We start from the raw sequence: 22557 nt of genomic DNA, 5'->3' as shown, positions 1-22557 counted from the left end.
GCCAGACCGAGGGTCCATCTAACCCAGTAGCCTGCTTCCAACGGTGGCCAATCCAGGTCACAAGTAGCTGAAAGAATCCCAAAGAGTAGTAAGATTCCATGTTACTGATCCCAGGGATAAACAGTGGCATCCCCATGTCTATTCTCTATAGCAGACTATGGACTTTTCCTCCAGGAACTTGTCCAAATCTTTTTTAAACACAGATAGGCTAACTGCTGTTACCACATCCTCTGGCAAGGAGTTCCAGAGCTTCATTATTTGTTGAGTGAAAACAATATATTTTCTCCAGTTGGTTTTTACCATCACCTAGTGGTGACACAGCCACTGGTGTATGATCGAACAGATGCATGACCTGCAAACTCATGTAATCACAAGCATCCTAGATTTTGAAAAAGAAGCATGGACACATGAAAAAAGGTCCAGCTCCTCTGCCTTTGATAGAAACATGTCCTTATTATACAGGGTGAGAATTAGCCTAACCCTGTCCTTAAACACCACAGGACCAGATAACATAAAATGACCATGCAGTGTGCTCCATCCACATCGGGGGGGGGGGGGGGGGGGGGGGGAGATTTAAAATTCCTGCTATTGAATCCTGGGATTAACCCAACAGTGCAAGTTCTGACTATTTCTGGTAAGCTCCATCCGTATTCATTTAGATTTTGCTCACACCTTTTTCAGTAGCTCAAAGTATTTCCCTGTCCCTGGAGGGCTCACAATCTAATTTCCTACCTGAGGCAATAGAGGGTTAAATGACTTGCCCAAGATCACAAGGAGCAGCAGGGGGATTTGAATGGGGCGGGGCACCTCTGGAAATCAAGGCTGGTGCTCTAACCACTAGGCTACTCCTCCACTCCAACTGGATGCAGGTGAAGGCTTGCAGGACATGTCTATCCACCCCGGTCCCAGCATCGATAATATTTAACCATCTCTCTGACCTCATGTGCAACTTTCTTTAAATTAGTCACCTTATTTTCTGATTCTGTTTACTCTCTTACCTATCTATATGTTCCATCTTTGCTTATACCCTACACTGTCAATTGAAATGTTCTATTACGTATTGTGCTGACATTGTAAGTAGTATACTATGCCATACTTTGTATTGTTTTTGAATATTTTTACTGCAGTAATTGTCTATTGCTACGTCGCTCAACAGGTCAACGGTCGTCAACCGTCATTGTATACAAACTCAAATAAAATAGCATCATAGCATAATTTCACAGATAGTCCATTAAATAGTACTTTAATATCAGTAGCGATCTGGAAAAACTAAGCTTTAAACAAATTTATAACCACCTAAACTTCCAGATATCACGAAAAACTTACCTGTTCAAAAAGGCATACGCTACCGACCCTACTTAAATACCTGAACCCCGCAACGCCACGAAACCAAAGAACGTAACGGACATAACTCTAATAAGTTTGTTCCACATGAACCTTATTCTACCATAACGTCACTGTGTAACTGTTTGTACTGGAATTGGCGAACGCCTTTACGGTATTATGTAAGCCACATTGAGCCTGCAAATAGGTGGGAAAATGTGGGATACAAATGTTACAAATAAATAAATCCACATTCCTAGTGGGTAAGCTCTTGGGACAGGGACAGTAATCATATGCTATGATGGTGCAATGCAGAAACCTATTAAATAGTGATACCTAAAAATAGAACATTGTCCAGTGGCAGGATAGAAGGTGGAAGGTGGAATACTGCAGATCTGGAGGCTGCTGTGCTGTTCTCAGAAAGCACCAACTCTCAGTTGTGCAAGGCGTGGACCACAAGGGTGGGTGGAGACACCACTGCAGCTTATCAGCCTGCGTTTGTTTTCAAGAACTTGAGGGATGTGGGATTAAAGTAGGAGGGTAAAAGGAAGGGGAGATATGTGACAAAATAAGGGGAGGGGAAAGTGGCTAGCTGGAACACCCTGCATTGGTACTTTTTATTTCACTGAAAACATTTATATAGCTCGTCTGGCCTCAAGGTCCTAGGCAGCTGACAAAAACACAGATTTATAAACAAAACAATACACAAAAAAAAAACCACTAAAGGGCTCATTTTTAAAAGAGAAAAGTGTCTCAAAAGCGGCGTTTTCAAAACTCGGATTTGAGACGTTTTTCTCTGTAGTACATCCAAATCAGAAGGCGGTGTGTTGGGGGTGGGACGTGGGTGTTCCTAACAGAAAAATACAAAAAAAAGTCAGCAGCAAGGAGATAGTGGAGGCAGCTAATTACCTTATGCCTTCAAGTACCTACCTCCTTAATCCCCCCCCCCCCTCCCCAAGACCTCACCCTATCCCATTTCCCTCCAGGTGATCGTCTGCCTTTGCCCCAGTTACCCTCTCTCTATCTCTATCCTGGTCCCCAATCCTCTCCAGAAGTCTATAATCACTGTGTCCAGTCACCCAGTCCTAGCTCCCTTCAGGAGACCCTCTGTCTGTCCAAGTGTCCTCCAGAGAACCTTCCTCTGTGTGCTTTTATCCTGCCTCAGCAACCTCATTCAAGGAGATCCTCTTAACCTGCCCCAGATTCCTAGTGGATAGAGAATCAGGCTGGGAACCAAACAGACCAGGATTCAAATCCCAACAACATGCCTTTTGGCCTTGGGCAAATCACTTAACCCTCCATTGTCTCAGGTACAAATTTAGAGGGTAAGCCCACTGAACAGGGAAATAAACTACGGTACGGTAATGCAACTCACCTTGAACTAGAACTGGAAAGGGGTGAGCTAAATACTAAAAAAGAAAGAAATTATATGTTCTCACCCTGTCCCAGTCCCATCTAGGAGATCCTCTCCATGTATCCTATCACAATTCACTCCAGGAGACCCCCCCTCCCCTCCATACTCCCCCACAAAGCTTCTTCTCCGATTAGTGGACTACACTGCAGCCCCCCCCCCCCCCCCCCCCCCCCGTTACCTGACAGTCCCTCCCCATTCCTTGCATAAGAAATTCTCAGCACAGCACATCCCACGAGAGGACCAGAGCAGTTTCGGCAGTTACAAGCATGTTACATCACACACTTCAATACCATCAGGAAAAAAAAAGACACACGTTGATAGCTAACTGGACCCAATTAGAGCACCAGACAGCAGCCCAGCTGGAGTGAGATGCCCATATCGAAAGAAAGACCCACCATAAGGCGGCAAAGCTACTGACTTCCAACAGTGAGGGAGGCAAAGCAAGAAAGTAGGGTTACTTACCTGTAATGAGGGTTCTCTGTGGACAGCAGGTTAAGTCAGCCACACATAGGTGATGTCAGTTCAGACCTGCTCCCTAGAGCCCACAAAAGTCTTTCTGAACTTGCCCACCTAGCGGTAACTGCCACCAAAACACCCATGTGCCAGTGTCTTGCATAGCTGAATGGATGTAATGAAAAGTGAGGTCTACAAAATCCTGAGTGGTGTACAACGAGTAGAAGTAAATTGATTTTTTACTCATTCCAAAAGTAGAAAGACTAGGGGACGCTCAAGGAAGTTCCATGGAAATACTTTTAAAACAAATAGGACATATTTTTTCACTCAACGAATAGTTAAGCTCTGGAACTCTTTGCCGGAGGATGTGGTAATGGTGCTTAGTGTATCTGGGTTTAAAAATGGTTTGGATAATTTCCTGGAGGAAAAGCCCATAGTCTGCTATTGAGACAGACATGGGAAGCAACTGCTTGCCCTGGGATTTGTAGCATGGAATGTTGCCACGATTTGGGTTTCTGCCAGGTACCTGTGACCTGGCTTGGCCACTTTTGGAAACAGGATACTGGGCTAGATGGATTATTGGTCTGACCCAGTATGGCTACTCTTATGTTCTTGTGATTGCGATGAGGAACTGTGTCTTCCAAGTCATGAGTTTGGGGGTCAGAGGATGAGAGCGAGATTCAAAGGGTGGTGCCATGAGGTGTTTGATGACTAGGCTCAGGTCCCATTAGGTGGTTGGAATCCAGAGAAGGAGCTTGAGATTGAAAAAACCTCTCATAAAGTGTGAAATGATTGGGTGGCTAGATAACAGCTTTCCTTGAAGGTGGTTGTACGTCTAGTAGCGCTATAGAAATGATTAGTAGTAGTAGTAGTAGTAGTATAGTGTTAGCAGTTGAGAGAGAAAGAGTTGTTCCAGCTGCTTGGAGGGAGGCAGCCTCAGTTGCTTGCAGGGGCTGCCTTGAAGAGGAGCACTGTAATGGGCCATCATGGAGGTGCAGACACAACGGCTGCAGAAGGAGTCTTTATGGGATGGTGGTGAGCAGGGATCACGATAGTTTGAAGCGACACATTGGGTTGGTGGTGAGTGGAAGCTGCATCAGGGTTGCCAGCTGAGGATAGAGCCGGGGAGTCAGAGATGCTTACCCTGTCAGACGATGTGCTGGGTCCCGCTGATGCAACAGTTCCTGGAGAATATGGCTCCTGCTCTTCAGCACTCACAGAGATGTGCACCTACACTTTGAGCAGGCCATGAAACATGCTGGGGTCCCAGGCACCGGACACACACATGGCTGGAGTCCGATAGTAACATATTTTTCCCACATTGTGGGCATTTTTTGAATCCTGGTCTTCACGTTGGGTCATGATGCTTGCCCTTTCATTTCAGTTTGTCTTGTTTTAGAACATTAGGAATCCGGCATTGTTATAGAGAGTGAAGTAGAATCTGTCTGTAGGCCAAAAGCGAATGAAAGACTGGCACATGGGTGCTTTGGTGGCAGTTACCACTAGGTGGGTAAGTTCAGACATGCTCAGATAAGACTTTTCTGGCCTCTAGGGAGCAGGTCCGAACTGGCGCCATCTAACAACATCACCTATGCATGGCTGGCTTATCCTGCTTGAACACGGAGAAAGCAGAACCAGGATACGTAGACATGAGATGGTAGGAGAGCATATCACACTACTATTATAGGACTCCATGACAGGAGGACAACCCTGCCTTTCTACCGCTCATCTCAGTACACACCAGAACAGATGGGAAGTGGGATAGGATTGGGTCAACATTCTTCTCATCCACCTGCCCAGGTCAAGGAGCTAAAGCTCGCTCACACTTTCCCTTCCCCAGCTTACGGCTAGGACTCTTTAGCCTGGAGAAAAAGCGGCTGAGGGGTGATATGATAGAGGTCTACAAAATAATGAGTGGGGTAGAGCGGACAGATGTGAAGCGTTTGTTTACGCTTTCTAACAATAATAGAACCAGGGGACACAAGATGAAATTAGAATGTGGTAGGTTTAAAACAAATCGGAGAAAGTTTTTCTTTACTCAGCGCGTAGACAGACTCTGGAACTCATTGCCAGAGAAGGTAGTGACGGTAGCTGGCCTTGCTGAGTTTAAAGGGGGTCTGGGCAGATTTCTGAAGGAAAAGTCCCCATTGATCGTTATTAAATTTGGGGTTTTTTTGCCAGGTTCTTGGGGCCTGGATTGGCCGCTGGGCTTGATGGACCTTTGGTCTTTTCCCAGCGTGGCAGTACTTATGTACTGTCTAGTACACAAGAGAAAAGGACAGATTCTACTGCTGAGAGCTAAACCTACAAGTGTAATAAATGCAAGCAAGTGTCTGGATCCATATTATCAGAAATAGGCTAATCTAGTTTGTAGGGTTTTGTAGCTCTGCATTTCCTACTGCTTTCTCTTTAAACATCAGCAGTATAAATCGCTGTATGTCCTGGAGTTTTGCGGGAGGAGTGGACATTTATCACCATCTACCAGAGAAAACAAAAAAGTGTAGTTACTTACCTGTAACATGAGTTCTCCGTGGTCAGCAGGATAAGTCAGCCACACACAGCTTTAGACACAATCGAAAGATTCAGAGGGATGATTGCAAGGGGAACTACGTGATGCAGTCCACAGCTGGCTGCTCTTCTCACATGTTCTCACAGTATAAGCTAAGCAGGTTAAATGCACATGGGTACTCGGAGACCTCCGAGGAGGCCGGGGCGGTGGAGGGGGGGGGGGGGGGGCGCAGGCTGCTCAAGTTCTGCTGCTGACTGAGGAGGAGTGGAGCCTTCCTTTAGATCCATACCCCAGCAGGGTGTGAGGGGTTACTGTGCTTCAACAGTGCTAGTTTTCCTGATAAATCTTCTCATACCCAATAGCAAGGCCCCAGGTACAGCAGTACAGAAAGACTCATGTTCCTACTGGGGGCAGAGTCCTACCATGTTGAACATGTCAGCAACCTTGGAGGATTTGAGACAGAGAAGAAGACAAGAGAATCCAGGGGAAAACAGCACATTGAAAAATGAAATTAAACAGAATCAAAGGATTGGCCACTCATTGGCGATTTAAGACACTTATAGTTTTTGTTCCACACGAAGGAAACTAGTGAAACCAAAACAGCCGGAGAATTCAGACACAGAGAGGGGTGGGTGATGAAAACAAGGAAGGGGCAAGATGGCCCAACCAGTCTGACCAGTTGACCCAAGAACTACAAGCCCCTTATCAGCCCAACAACTGCTGTGGTAGAGTCAAATACTCTCTTTTAATGCCCTGCAACTCTAAAGCTTCCCAAACTATTTCTGCACCAAATCACATATACCCCTGTGCTCAGCTCCTAGATCCTGTTTTCAAAGGGTTGAGGGTATTTCAGAGCTGAGAGGCTGAAGAGCACCTAAATTAGCTCCAAGCCGGAATAACCAGTCATGTTACACAAGCTAAGGAGCCGAATCTTCCCCCACCTCCAGCAGGTGCGGCCAGAAGGACGACTCAGCTCCTCAGATCCTTCTGTTCCCCACCCATCTACGGAGAGCAGGGCACCTCCCTGTTGGCAAACACTACCAGGATACTGGCACAGCCTGGACCAACGCTCCTGCTGGCTCAGTGCTGGCAGCTCTGCAAAGGGATTTTCTTGTTTTGTTAAGACTGCAAACAGTTTGCTGTTAGGAGAAACAGGACCTGTTCTGAGTTACCAGGCAGCGCAGGGTTAAGAACGGATTTAAACAGTGTTACCCAACACTCAGATGTCAGGCCTAGCTCCCCAAGGCAGCTTCTGTATTAGGGACAGCCGTGTGAAACATCGTATCTGAAAAGGATGAGAAGTCATTTCCCTAATCCGAAAACACCCTTCATTACACAGATGGGCTGTATGATTGGCCACAGAGCGCCTGTCCCATTAACCCTCTCTACCCCCCACCCCTTCCCCCTCCAAGCACTCCACTCACTTCCCTATACAGGGCTGAGAAATGCACCAGACTCCGCTGAAGAACACGGAACAGCAGAACATGGCTACTTCAAACGCCAAAGCCATGACCACAAGAAAGAGGAACCTATGAAGAGCAGTAGAAACCAAGGAATAAAAGCATGAAAGCCCCTGCGAACGGTTCCATTTAACAGCTGCTTTGTCTCACATGCCAGCTCCCCCCTTGCCCCTAAAAGAGAAAAATCTGGATCAATATTTACTCTAATTCAGGGCTTGGCATGTCCTAGGAGAACTTGTGATCCTACACCCGCCCACACCCCCGGAGTCTAGCAGAGTCCTATCGCTATGATAGGTACAAAAACGTAGTGTCAGCCCACTAAAGACAGAGAAAGTACCTGCACATATGTAAACTGCTTTGCTTGTACTGCAGAAATTGCATGACACACACCACACTCCCTGTTGAGAGACAACAGAGCTGCTGAGCTTTTGTGTATCAGGAAGATGCACCAAAACACAGGGGGAAACCTAAACTGTGTTCTTTCAGAGCAGTAGCACTATATACCCATGTGAGGACAGGCTACATGCCTCGTGGTTATGCGAATTCATACAACCTACTTCTCGACACACTGTCCTCTTTTGGGTTCCAGGGCTCCGTCCTCTTCTGGTTCTCCTCTTATCTCTCCCATCGTACCTTCAGAGTTCACTCTCATGGTTCGTCCTCCACCGCTATCCCGCTCTCTGTTGGAGTCCCTCAGGGATCTGTCCTTGGACCCCTTCTTTTTTCAATCTACACCTCTTCCCTGGGCTCCCTGATCTCATCTCATGGCTTCCACTATCATCTGTATGCTGACGACACCCAGCTTTATCTCTCCACACCAGACATCACTGCGGAAACCCAGGCCAAAGTATCGGCCTGCTTATCCGACATTGCTGCCTGGATGTCCAACCGCCACCTGAAACTGAACATGGCCACGACCGAACTTCTTGTCTTCCCACCCAAACCCACTTCTCCTCTCCCTCCACTCTCTATCTCAGTTGATAACACCCTCATCGTCCCCATCTCATCTGCCCGCAACCTCGGTGTCATCTTCGACTCCTCCCTCTCCTTCTCCGCGCATATCCAGCAGATAGCCAAGACCTGTCGCTTCTTCCTCTATAACATTAGCAAAATTCGCCCTTTCCTATCTGAGCACACCACCCGAACTCTCATCCACTCTCTCATTACCTCTCGCCTTGACTACTGCAACCTACTCCTCACTGGTCTCCCACTTAGCCATCTAACCCCCCTTCAGTCCGTTCAGAACTCTGCTGCACGTCTTATCTTCCGCCTGGACCGATATACTCATATCACCCCTCTCCTCAAGTCACTTCACTGGCTTCCAATCAGGTACCGCATACAGTTCAAGCTTCTGCTACTAACTTACAAATGCACTCGATCTGCAGCCCCTCCTTACCTCTCAACCCTCATCTCCCCTTATGTTCCTACCCGTAACCTCCGCTCTCAAGACAAATCCCTCCTTTCAGTACCCTTCTCCACCACCGCCATCTCCAGGCTCCGCCCTTTCTGCCTCGCCTCACCCCATGCGTGGAACAAACTCCCTGAGCCCATATGCCAGGCCCCCTCCCTGCCCATCTTCAAATCATTGCTCAAAACCCACCTCTTCAATGTTGCCTTCGGCACCTAACCACTACACCTCTACTCAGGAAATCTAGACTGCCCCAACTTGACATTTCATCCTTTAGATTGTAAGCTCCTTTGAGCAGGGACCGTCCTTCCTTGTTAATTTGAACAGCGCTGCGTAACCCTAGTAGCGCTCTAGAAATGTTAAGTAGTAGTAGTTCATTACGCAACAACTAGCTATGTAGGTATTTGGGGGGGGGGGGGGGGTTTAGAAGAGGTATGGCTGAGGTGTGGAAGGTGTTGTGTGCGAGTTTGAGTGTCAGGGTGGTGAGATTGTCTGGGGGGCTTAGTAGTTTCACTAATTAGTAATAAAATGCAAAAGTTCAATGATGGGATGCAGGATCCTTTCACAGTGTTTTTTTGTTATTTTATTAGTGGGTGGAGGGGGACAGGGGACTTTTGCTATTGCTCCCTATTTTGTTTTGACATGACTTTTGACATGAGTTGTGATACAACTTTCAATGTTTGTTCTGCATTTGACCATTGCAATAAAATCTTATATAATAATTTCCAACCCTGACGTTCTGAAGCTGACTCCTGTGGCACTGAAGGGTTCGTGGGGTTCGTGCTGCCTGTAACCATCTGTCTCACTGTCCCGCCCTCGCGTCATAACGTTATGACGTCGAGGGCTGAACACTGAGAGGGATGGGGACGCAGCATAGTTGCCAGGCAAAGCAACGCAACGTCATAAACATGAGGGTGTCATCATCCCTTCCTTCCTCCCTCCCTCCCATTTCCAGGCCCCCTCCCTCCAATGTTTAAAAGTCATCTTCACTTACCAAGTCAGGGTTACGGCGGCTGGCAGCTGCGGTAAAACGCATGCAGCCTCGGCCCTTTTCTCTCTCTCAGCTGTGGTCCCGCCCTTGCGGAAACAGGAAATGAGGGCAGGACCACAGCTGAGAGAGAGAAAAGGGCCGAGCCTGCACGCCTTTTACCGCTGCTGGCGGACCCCGTAACCCCAATGAGGTAAGTCAAGATGACTTTTAAACTTCGTAGGGAGGGGGCATGGAACTGGAAGGGAGGGACGATGACCCTGGAACTGGGAGGGAGGGAGGGACCCTGGAACTCGGAGGGAGGGAGGGGACGACCCTGGAACTTGGAGGGAGGGAGGGGCACCCCTGGCACACACTCTCAATCTCACACACACACTCTCTCTCTCTTACAGACACACTCGCACCCAGTCTCTCTCTCTCTCTCTGTCACACACACATTCACTCTCTCTCTCTCACAGTCACTGTCACACACACTCTCTCAAACATACACACTCCGAGGAAACCCTTGCTAGCGCCCGTTTCATTTCTTTCAGAAACAGGCCTTTTTTACTAGTAAATATATAAAAGCAGCACTACATTCTAAAAGGCTTCGAATTCTGTCAGCTGTACAACCTGGACACATTATGCACACCCGTGTCACCTGCAGGCCTACTGGCATGTCCAGTCACTGCCCTGTTAAATGAAACTGGCTTCTTAAATAGCTGTAACCTGCTTAGAACTGTGAGGCAATAGCGGGATAGAAATCCAATTTACCATTACCTAAAGGTCCCACATCGGCAGTATTGCAGGCCAGCCCCGGGTTTTACTTTTCACTCTTGTTCAAGAGAGTTTTCAGAACTGCCAGATCTCAAACAGCTTTTAATGTTCAGATACGCTCTACCTTAGAAAAGGACAACGCAGTCCTAGAAGCCCACAGGTACCCTGTGTTGACAGCCTCTGCCTGCTGATCAGCTGCCAGCCCCACTGATATGCAAGTGAAGTGTTTCACCAAGAGGAACCCTCTTATCAAACACAAAGGTCTCCCAATGCTTTATCAAATCAGGTGACCTCACTAGCAGGAAGCACAGATCCAAAAATCATGACATTTCTATTTAAAAATAAGAGCCCAGGACTTTCCAACCATACTTCCAGTTTCGTAAGAGGAAGACTTTCTCAGACCCCCATAAGCTGAGGCTTTCTGGGTAGGCGTAGGCTGACTGGTCACCTGCCTCCTGGTCAGAAAGCAGTTGCAAGTGGCACTTGGGTTTCAACTTCCCTTTTCAAAATGTTCATGTTGAGACCCTTCCCAGATGTTACAAGACAAAGCAAACCCGAAGGCCATCTCTTCTGAGCCCCAAGCTGTGCTCATGTATCTACTACTACTACTTCTTATAATTTCTATAATGCTACTAGACGTACGAAGCGCTGTACACTTGAACATGAAGAGACAGTCCTTGCTCCGCAGAGCTTACATTCTAATTAGGCCAGACAAACAGGACAAACAAGAGATAAGGGAATATTAAAGTGAGGATGATAAAAATACGGGTTAGGAGTTAAAAGCAGCATCAAAAAGGTGGGCTTTTATCTTAGATTTGAAGGTGGCGTTTGTGAGTTCATGAGTTGGCTCTAGGTCACTCCTGGCTTTTACCTCAACTGCTTCTCTAGGTCTTAAGAGGACCAGAACCGTAAGTTCAGATGTTCAGTAATGGCAAACCCAGAACCTGCTCAGCCCACCTGGATACCTGCGATACATTTTGTGTTAAACAGGGAAGCTGCTTAGTACATCAGGCCCAAAAGAAAGGTGGGGGGGGGGGGGGGGGGGAGAAAGGAAACCTGGAGAAAACACTGTGAATACCTGCAGATGGACGAGGACCCCTCGCCCCACACAGGTTTCCTTCTCTCAGCGGAACTAAGGCCAGTAAAAGCAAGGGTTCTCTTCCCTTGGTGCCACATCCCAGTCACGGCTTTATAAAGACCAGTGGTTGGGACGGGAAAGCTGCTGTGGCTTTTTATGGGAGTCCGAGATGAATGAAATAAAGCAGAAGAATGTACACACCTCGGCTGACCTGTGCAGAACTAAAAGACAGCAGATGAGGCAGGTGAACCCCAGCTGCTATCAGCCACCCAAAGTTTCAAGGTCAACCTCAACCATCTCTTCTCAAAGAACTGCAGCTGCTTGCTAGTGGATTCTAATTATTTCACGCTGTGGAGTGTCACAGTTTTCCTTTAAGTCAAACAGAAAATGCCTCCCTGTGTTTCCATCTAAACTACTAAGAAAAAGGATCTTCCAGGACTGTGTGTGGCAGGGGAGGAGAGCACAGAAAGGCCGACACATGGGCAGAGAATTTGCACATTGAGGAAACCAAAAAGACAGCCCAGGACATCCATAGAGTCAGACAGCAGAAAGAAAAGCAGCAAAGACCTGGTAGCCTTCATCAGACCAGTCTAACACCCCAGAAGGGCACCTTGGAAATGTGTATGGACAGCTCAGAGCCCTCCTCTCAAACTCTGCATCCCAAGCACCAACCATGAATCAGAAGAACATAACACTGGGAGGTTTTCCTCCTCTGTCAGTCAATGTTTAAGGGTCAGGAATCTGGATACTGTCTGGACCCATGGGTCTGCAAAATGTGCAGGCCAAGGGATGCAGGGTCAGGGGGACATTGATAGGCAGGAATACCGGTGTCAATCAGTACCAAAAGCAGTGAAATCAAGGACAACTGAGCCTGGACCCAGGCCCAAACCTTCCCATGCCAACCGCTCTTTACTTTCCTTTACATTACATAGTAACATAGTAGATGACGGCAGAAAAAGACCTGCACGGTCCATCTAGTCTGCCCAACAAGATAAACTCATATGTGCTACTTCTTGTGTATACCTTACCTTGATTTGTATCTGCAATTTTTGGGACACAGACCGTAGAAGTCTTGCCCAGAAATAGCCCCACCACCCAAACGTAAAATTAGTTTATAATTTTAAATAATTACAAGGTAGTCAACAGAAATAGAATAAAAGAAAACATTGAAAAGAAAAGAAGATGATACCTTTTTTTATTGGACTAACAATACATTTTTTCACTAGCTTTCGAAGGTAGCCAGATCTTTCTGATCTGACGAAGAAGGGCTACCTTTGAAAGCTAATCAGAAAATGTACTAAGTAGAGCAAACAGCCTCAGCCAGGCGCTCCAAGCGCCATCGGTATTAGCAGGCTATGTACACCTCGAGTCAACCAGGTTGCCATGACAAGTTAGTGGCGGGAGTCAAGGAGTTACCGTCTTAAAGGTGGCAGGAAATTGACAAGTCAGATGTTTAAGTCATCGCTATGCTATTACTGATAACTATTTAGATTCTTACAAAGTTCTATGAAATGGACATGGATGAAAGAAGATGACAAAACCAGACTTGAATACGGAAAGATACATCCTACGAATAGTCAAGCTTCTGTGGGTGGCAGCTGGGAAAGGACTTGATGAGCTGATTGGTCTCCTCCTGTCATAACCCACATCAATGAGCTGCCTGGAACCCAGATCCTGGACCACCCCACAGCAAGGATGGGAAATGTATACTGAGAGGCCAGGGGAAGTTTGGGAAGCATATTTAAATTTGTTGCATTTGTATCCTAGTACTACTACTACTATTTAGCATTTCTATAGCGCTACAAGGCATACGCAGCGCTGCACAAACATAGAAGAAAGACAGTCCCTGCTCAAAGAGCTTACAATCCAATAGTCAAAAAATAAAGTAATCAAATCAATTAATGTGGACGGGAAGGAGGAGAGGAGGGTAGGTGGAGGCGAGTGGTTACAAGTGGTTACGAGTCAAAAGCAATGTTAAAGAGCTGGGCTTTCAGTCTAGATTTAAAGGTGGCCAAGGATGGGGCAAGACGTAGGGGCTCAGGAAGTTTATTCCAGGCGTAGGGTGCAGCGAGACAGAAGGCGCGAAGTCTAGAGTTGGCAGTAGTGGAGAAGGGAACAGATAAGAAGGATTTATCCATGGAGCGGAGTGCACGGGAAGGGGTGTAGGGAAGGACGAGTGTGGAGAGATACTGGGGAGCAGCAGAGTGAGTACATTTATAGGTTAGTAGAAGAAGTTTGAACATTTTTCCACCTATTTGCAGGCTCAACATGGCTTACATAGTACGTGAGGCGTTAACCACCTCCGGCAATGAAACAAATACAAAGTGATGTTATTATCAAAGAGGTTCCAGTGTTACAAACACATTAGGAGAATCGTAGAGAAGACGGGTTATAAAGTGTTCATTATGGCTTTGGTTTCGTTGTGTTGCTGGGTTCAGGCACCTAAGTTGGGTCAGTAGGGTACGCCGTTTCGAACAGGTTGGTCTTTAGTGATTTCCGGAAGCCGATTGGCCAGGGGAACTATACACATAAGACCAAAGACAAAGTGGCATGAGAATTTCTTTTGTTTTTGGAGTTTATTTTATTTTAATTATTTAAAGATGGTTTCATATATACCGCAGGTCCAAGAATTCCAATATTAAACTGCAATCACCAGCTCAGACTTTTCAGAAAACGAATAGCACATCCTATTTGGTGTTTTATATATCTTCTACAGGTTATGAACTAAGACAGTCATTTCAAAGCATCTACAGGCGTAAATAGCTGCGTTTACATTCGGAAAGCTGGAGTGGCTCGACGGACAGGCTGAAACTGATATGTCTCCGTCCCATTTACATGTACATTTCATGAAAACTGTCCTCATCAGCTTTTACACCAAATCCAAGGAGGTTTCAGAGAGGTGCTGGTTTCAGCCAGGGCTTTAAATGAGGGATTAAAGGGGTCATTTTCCTTAAACCAGCTTTTCATTTTTGCCTCCAAAAACCTGGCTTTGCTAGTTAATTGGCACCACTTGCACGTTTGGTTTTGTGAATCAGGCCACTATACATACAAGTGCCAGAGCACATGGAAACAGTAAAACAGTCACTGCTACGTGTAGTTTGCTGAATTGCTGTTCCTGCTCACCCAACGCATAATTAAACTCTGGAATTCGTTGGCGGAGAACGTGGTAAAGGCGGTTAGCTTAGCAGAGTTTAAAAAGGGGTTAGACGGTTTTCTAAAGGACAAGTCCATAAACCACTACTAAATGGACTTGGGATAAATCCACAATTCCAGGAATAACATGTATAGAATGTTTGTACGTTTGGGAAGCTTGCCAGGTGCCTTGGCCTGGATTGGCCGCTTTCGTGGACAGGATGCTGGGCTTGATGGACCCTTGGTCTTTTCCCAGTGTGGCATTACTTATGTACTTATGCTCTATATGCATTCTATAAACGGTTCTGCATTTAGCATAATCTTTTCTAAAATACTGGGGAAAAGCAGAGTTGCTCACCTGTAACGCAGGCTTTCCGTAGACAGCAGGGAAATGCTGCCAGTCAACATAGCATTGTGAAGTACTTATGTAAGGTGGTTGTAGGACTACTTTTAGGGGTTCACTTTGCTTTTTACCCCTATTAGTTTTTTTACCCCTGACGCAGCCTGAGGGCGAAACGTGGCCACGTCGGGTAACTTGTAATAAACCACTTCTTCTGTTACCCTCCTGTTCTATTTTTTTTGTCTTTTTTGATCTGCTTTTTTTCTTTTGATTTGCCATTTCTGTGGCAGATCTTTGCCTTTTTTTTGTTTCTGTCTGTTATATTTGCACCTGGGGCAGCTCCCCCTCCTCTTAAGTTTTGCCTTCCAGCTAGCTGATTTGATGATGAAGTGTAGAAGGGATGGGATGGAGGGCAAGTATGGCTGCATTTCCCTGCTGTCTACGGAGAACCTCCATTATAGGTAAGCGGGGGAGACGTAGGCACACTTTTTAGTGAGTTACCAGCTGCAGCAGATTACAGGTGGTTGCATGAAACTCAGGAGGCAAAAAGGTTTCAGAAGACAGCCTGACCAAAGGTCATGTCCTGGCTACCGGAAGTGTCTATGCGGTAGTGCTTGGCAAACATGCAAGGGGACGCCCAGATAACTATTCAAAGTTGTCAAAAGACATGCAAATTGTGAAAAATTGCAGGAAGATCTTAGGAAACTGGGCATCCAAATTGCACATGAAATTTCATGTGGACAAATGCAAAATGATGAACATTGGGAAGAATAATTCAAATCATAGTTATCCACCTTAGGAGTCAGCACCCAAGACAGAGATCTAGGTGTCATTGTAGACAATACGCTGAAATCTGTCCAGTGTGTGGTGGTGGCCAAAAAAGCAAACAGGATGCTAGGAATTATTAGGAACCGGATGCAAAAGAAGACCAAGAATACTATAATGCCTCTGCATCGCTCCATGGTGCGACAGCACCTTGAGTATTGCGTTCAGTTCAAGTCAACGTATCTCAAAAAAGATATAGCGGAATTAGAAATGAAGAGCGACGAAAATGATAAAGGGGATGGAACTCCTCCCATATGAGGAAAGGCTAGAGAGGTTAGGGCTCTTCAGCTTGGAAAAGAGACAGCTGAGGGGGGTCTACAAAATCCTAAGTGGTGTGAAACAGGTGAAAGTGAATTGATTTTTCACTCCGTCAAAAAAAATACAAAGACCAGGGGACACTCACTTCTAAAACAAACAGGAAGAAATATTTTGTTTTCACTCAAAGAATAGTTAAAGCTCTGGAACTCGGTGTCACAGGATGTGGAAAGAACAGCTGTTATTATTATTATTATTTATTGCCTTTGTATCCCACATTTTCCCACCTATTTGCAGGCTCAATGTGGCTTACATAGTTTTGTTATGAGATTGTCATTTCAGGATATCAGATACAATTAGTAATGTGCAGAGGTTGAGTAAGGGAAGAAAGAAGGAAGTAATTAGGGCGGGTAAGTATAGAAGGTGGACCTTCATAGCTGGGTGGGTTGGTGAAGTGGATTAGTGAGGCTATAGGTTCTCTTTGTAGGCCTTGTTGAAGAAATATGTCTTCCGAGATTTGCGAAAGTTATTGATTTCAGGTCTGTAGGTAATGCATTCCATAGCGTATCTGGGTTTAAAAAAAAAGTTTGGACAAGTTCCTGGAGGAACAATGGACATGGAATGTTGCTACTAATTCAGTTTCTGTCAGGCACTTGTGACCTGGATTGGCCACTGCTGGAAGCAGGATAGTGAGCTATAATGGTCCATTTAGCTCAGTATCCTGCTTCCAACAGTGACGGCTATTCTTCTGTTCTTATAAGCCAGCTTTGCAAACGTCCTGCAAAGGAGACAATTTGGTGTGGGCTACTGAGGAGGCCATGGCCCTCGGCTTATATGTGCTAATGCGACTCAGCGTGGGTGGTCCAGCTTCCTGGTAACAAAACATAATGCAACCTGCCACCCAGTCAATATGGTTTCTTGAAAGCTGGGAGTCAAGGTTTGATGGAGTTGAATGCGATAAAAAGCTGCGAGGTTTTGCGCAAAGGCTCAATGTACTTGAAATAATAAAGAAGGGTACGACAGCAGTCCAGGATATACAAGGTCTTCTCCACTGGTGAAGCAAATGGAATTGGAAAGAAGATTGGAAGGACAATCAATTGATTCATAAGAAAGTTAGACACAACTTTGGGTAGGAGCCTGGGATGTATGTGAAAAACTGTACCTAAGGGGGATAGATGACCAATGCCTGTAACTCACTCACTCTCCACGAACAGGTGATAAGATATTTTAGTGAGACGAGGCCGAGCGGTTCAAAGGGTCAAGTCTTGAGACAGTCCAAAACAGAATACTGGGGAAACGTAATGTCTTGACTGAATTTTTCATTTACCATTTAGAGCACCTACACAAGTACATAAGTAATGCCACACTGGGAAAAGACCAACAGGCATATTTTCAAAGCACTTAGCCTTCCAAAGTTCCATAGGTTTCTATGGAACTTTGGAAGGCTAAGTGCTTTGAAAATATGCCTCTAAGGGTCCATCGAGCCCAGCATCCTGTCCACGACAGCGGCCAATCCAGGCCAAGGGCACCTGGCAAAAGGGTCTATAAGTAAGTTAAGGAACAATTTTAACATCTGAGAGTTACTACTAAACAATATGACATGAACTCCCATCCTATCTGCCCTCTGTGGTACTGTATTTTTCCCAACCGTGTTCTTTCATCTCATGTTGAGCTCTCAGTTTCTCCACATTGAATATTTGGCATTTATTCCCCAGGGTGCATTAAGCTCTTTCTGTGAGGGAATAAATATACATTCAGTAGCATTAAAGAAATGCTTAACCAATTGTCTCTGGTGACAAGTAGCATCTGGGTCTGTCGCATTTAGTAAGAACATCCCGGGCTTCCAAGGAATTTGATATGAAACTGATTTCCATAGGCCTTTCTTTATGACATCATGCATCTGGGCAGAGCAAGTGTAGAGGCATGGCATGAGCCACTGAAGCTGGCACTGAGGAGGTCATGGAGAGACGATGCGCTGGAACAGGTGGGTGGAGTAGGGTGGGCCCTACAAATGGCCTATTTCAGCCCTTTCTAGCTGTCAGTGCCTGCAGGGATGGGTGCCGCCATTAGAGTGAAACCAGTCTGGTGACTGTGCAGCCGACCCAGAAAACAGAACTACATCAGGGCTTCAGTGAAAAAAAAAATAAACAAAAAAAAACATAAGATTTCCCCCTCTCTACACAGGTAAAATGCAGATCAGTGCATGTCCTCTGCTGTGAAGAGTCACTTGTTCCCTCCTACATCATGTGACCCGTAGCAGGAGCATGTGACACCGCTCTTTCCAGGCCCAATGTTATTACAGTGCTTTGGTTCCTATGGAATAGGCACAGTCGGTCTTGGTTTTGCGTTACTGGATATCACCGTGTCTTTAGCAAAAAGAGAAACTCCCCAGGCACTGTTTAACAAGTGTCCCCTTCCTTAACCTGAGCAAACCGTTGCCAAACAGAGAAAAAAAGCATATGTAGTGGGGTTTGAGTCTCCACTTCATCCATCGATGACTCCTTCACACCTTCTTCTGTCGCCAACGAGGACAAACCCCACCAGGAACTGGAATGTGGTGAGCACATTAACTAAATTCTTCAGTTATTCATAAGTTCCACCAGACAGATACCAACCCTATCCTGGAAGAACCAGCTGGGGAGAAAAGTTACTCATCGCTCAAGGGGACCTCATCCTGCTCTGGCAGGGCCACAGGGAAAACATCTAGGTCAGACTGAGTAGGAAGTGAAGGACCTGCTGAAGAAACCAAACTAGCAGAACAAGGGTGAGGAAGAAAATGTGCGCAAATAATTAATTACCGGAGCATCAGCCCAGGGCAGAAATAGACAGAGCCAGGATCCTGAATCACTGCTTGGCCACAGCAGTGCTACGAGGTGGCTCCACAGAACTTCAAAGCCCAGAATGCTTTGCAAAGTAGGTTAAAGTATAATTTAAAAAAAATACAAACACACAAGAATTCACGGAAAGCCTATAGCTACCTTAAACTTCCCAGATAACTCCAGGTTATAGGGGATAGACTGTCATGTAGTTCATACTCCAATGTATTTATAGATATATGGTTTCAGTTCATGAAATGACTAAGTAAAACCCCCCATCGGCTCTGCCTATGCCTTATGACATGGAGCCATGCTCATCTCTCTGACCTGTATCCTTCATCATACACACCAAGCCAGACTGCAGGATGAAAGCCCTGGCACAGAGGACACGGACCTTTTCCTCCATTTCTACAGGAGATGCTCATCCTGTCCGAACTGACCCCGCTGCCAGCCAGCATGGATTTAAAGCTACGAGACCCAGCATGCAATGTGAGGAGGAAGACTAAACCTTGATCAGCTAGTCCCAATCCACCGAAAAAAAAAAACAAAATTAAAGAAGGGCAGGTAACCCAGCTCCTCAGCCTCATTGCACAGGGTCAGAATACCCAGAAGAGCTGACATCCTGAATGAGAAGCGATCGACCTCTGGATGCCTCTCAGCTGCCTAAATGTTGCCTGCAAGCCAGGTATATAGACAGAGAAAGAGGGAGTCACTGCCAGCAAGGGAATAACTATATCCCCTGGCATATCAGTGGACCCAAGCTGACCCACTGGATTCTCCCTCCCTCCCTCCCATCCCACGCACTGGACCAGAGCAGTGCCTTTATCATGCCGTCATGAATTAGGGCTTTTACAAGGGGATGCAATGCCGAGCCAGGAAGGTATCCAAAATATGTCCCATGCAGCTGATCTCACATTAGCAGAGGAGCTGATGGTCCTGCCCATAAGCACCAACATTTCAGAATGACTGGGGTGCTAAACACTAGAAATTGTTCCTCCCTGGACACAACAAATGAGCCTGTTCGGTACCGCTGGCACCCAAAGAGCTGGTTTCTCCTGCCCCCAGTCACATAACACTGTGCTTCCTTGAATTTCGCCATTCAAAGTACAGGCCTGTGCCCCCTTTTTTCACCAAATCTTAACTTCATTTTTCAATACCATTAATGTAAGTAAATGGAAACCGAAATCGGGTTAAGCCCAAAGTTCAGGAAGCATGGATTGTTTATTTCTGGTAGCTGTGGGATTATGAAACTTGGTAATCAGACAGGGCAGTGGGACTGGGTGATGATGGCTTACTGCTGCTGAGGATCAGAAGGACTACTCATTCTGCCTCGCCTCACCCTATGCTTGGAACAACCTTCCTGAGCCCTTACGCCAAGCCCCCTCCCTGCCCGTCTTCAAGTCTTTGCTTAAAGCCCACCTCTTCAGTGCTGCGTTCGGCACCTAACCCTTACCGTTCAGTGAATCCAGACTGCCCCAATTTCACTGCCCCTATCGGACCGACCGTTCACTTGTCTCTTAGATTGTAAGCTCCTTGAGCAGGGACCGTACCTCTATGTTAAATTGTACAGCACTGCGTAACCCTAGTAGTGCTTTAGAAATGTTAAGTAGTAGTAGTAATAGTACTACCTATGGATGTGGGGAGAAGGCCAGCATGTTCTAACAGATTTGAGGCACACTTGGGACAGATAAAAAGACAAAAAGACATGAAGAAAGAGGTGCAGGTGATGGGTTATACACAAGACTGTAAATGCACATCTACCCAAACTGTGAGCATCAACCATTATTTACTATGTTATGTAAACGCACGGTAGGAAAATTACGCTCCCCCACTATAGATAAAGCTACATGTCGTATTCTGCAAACATGTACTTCCAGCTACATTTCGGACAGATACTGAAAACATGATCTGAAAATACATTCCCAGCTCCAGCTGCCTTGTTTTCCATGCAAAAAGCAGATGCAGACACTGTGCATCGGAGGCAACTTTCAAAGTGAGAGCATGTGCATATCTGGTCTTTAAAAGTGCTGCACAAGGAAAAGGTACCCATGGACTAACTGAAAAGTGTCTGCTCACTGCGCACGCCTCCGCTTTTCTTCCAGTCACTGACGCCTGCCTCCTACCTCTTACTGTACCATAGAGTCTGCGGTGCTACTCTTTAAATAAAGCCCATGTGCTTCATAAGCCCAAGTAGAACTTGGCCAGGAACGGTTGTACAGTTGCTTCAAGCTCACTTCAAGAGGTTGCTGCGATTGCAGGCCAGCTGACATAGGGCAATGAAGTGTACTCGGATGGGCCAAATGGTCCCTTCTCGGCTCACATGCCTATGTCATCTGGAAAGTACCCACTTGCTAGTTCAATCCCTGATCCATCTAGAAACATCAAAATCCACCCACTGGATCCAAATGGGGGGGGGGGGGGGGGGGGGGGGGATCATAGGACTGGCACCTACCTATCAAAAATAAAAGCCAGCTAATAAGAGTGAGGTAAATTCCAACAGGGTGAAAGTTATATAGCCAGGATGCCACAGCAAAGGGCAACCTGAGAACAGGTCATGTGTCACCAGGTGTATTTTCAAAGCACTTAGACTTGCAAAGGTCCACAGTAGCCTATAAACTTTGTAAGTCTAAGTGCTTTGTAAATGAGCCTCACTGTGACAGTATCATATGAAAAGTCCCAATGCATCGTGTTAAACCTGGTTAATTTCTTTCTTTAAATACAGCCTGCAAAAAAGGATAATCATATGAGAAGCTGCCTGGTAACAGCTTTCACTTCCACTTAAAATCCCAGGTCCCCTCCCCACCCCCCATGGACTGGACACTACTCATAAAACAGCAAATGCACGGCCACATTATCTTAAAAGCAAATGCAACTTAAAAGATCCAAAATTGAGCTTTACACTTCTTTTTTCCTATAAGGTGATCACTGCAAACTCCTAAAAGCGCAGTTAACTGGGAGAGAAAATGGCACACTTGCTGTCACTTCTACTTTTCCATTGAGAAGGATTTGTGTTTTCTTTTGCATTGTACATTGTTTGGGTTTCGCACAGAGTTGGTATTTTGTAAATAAATGCAAAGACTGGGAATAGTGCAGGTCGGTGGAGGCTGCTGGATGCCAAGCTAGAAACCTGCAGCATTGTAATGCATTAGTGCTGCCTGGTTTGCATTGCACTGTACAGGGACACAGCAGGGCTCAAGGGCCGACATTTTACAGCTTCCAAGTACTGAATCCCTGAACATGGTGGACTTGGAGCCAGGCAAGGCCCGGACCTGTCACCTGCGGGAGGGGAGGGGAGGGAGCCCCAGCCTGATCAGGGTTCTTCTGACTGATGACGAGGGAGGGAGGGAGGGGTTTCTGAACCAGAAGCTTATCTAATGCCTATTTAGCCCGATACGGGATCTAAAGAGAAGGGAGCGACATGAGGTCACCCGCAGCCCCCCCCCCCCGGGGTGCAAGGGGGGGGGGGGGGATTGAGCGCTGAAACTCACCTGGGCTCCGTCCTTCCCTGCTCTTCTCCAGTCCCAGGATCTTGCTCACGGCTCAGGCTCCGGACACTTCTGCTCCCAGTCCAGGGCGACAATGGCAAGTCACTGCCTGCTCACCTGTCCTTGCCTCGGCCCCGCCCCTTACCTGTCCCTGCCTCGGCCCCGCCCCTCCCTGTCACCTTTCTCTGCCTCCAGCCCTACCTCACCTGTCCTCGTCACCTGCCTCCTCCGCCTCCCTCGCCCCCCTTCCTACTACCCAACAGCAGGACCTGCCCTTCTCTTCCGCCCCCTCAGCAGCCTTTACCAGTCTCAGAG

General features: G+C 46.5%; 1 protein-coding gene across 1 annotated transcript in view; it reads right to left on the bottom strand.

Annotated features, from left to right (window-relative positions):
• Nucleotides 1-22348, bottom strand: part of ZBTB7B (zinc finger and BTB domain containing 7B) — a 67325-nt gene extending 44977 nt beyond the window's left edge. The window contains exon 1 of the mRNA XM_030187207.1: nt 22246-22348. The gene's annotated coding sequence lies outside the window, so the exon portion shown is untranslated. The remainder of the gene's footprint in view (nt 1-22245) is intronic.
• Nucleotides 22349-22557: the final 209 nt, after the last annotated feature.

Source organism: Microcaecilia unicolor, chromosome 14, assembly GCF_901765095.1.
Source record: "Microcaecilia unicolor chromosome 14, aMicUni1.1, whole genome shotgun sequence".
In the NCBI taxonomy this organism is placed as follows: domain Eukaryota; kingdom Metazoa; phylum Chordata; class Amphibia; order Gymnophiona; family Siphonopidae; genus Microcaecilia; species Microcaecilia unicolor.
The sequence above is the reverse complement of the archived record's forward strand: the minus strand, read 5'-3'. Positions and strand labels throughout refer to the sequence as shown.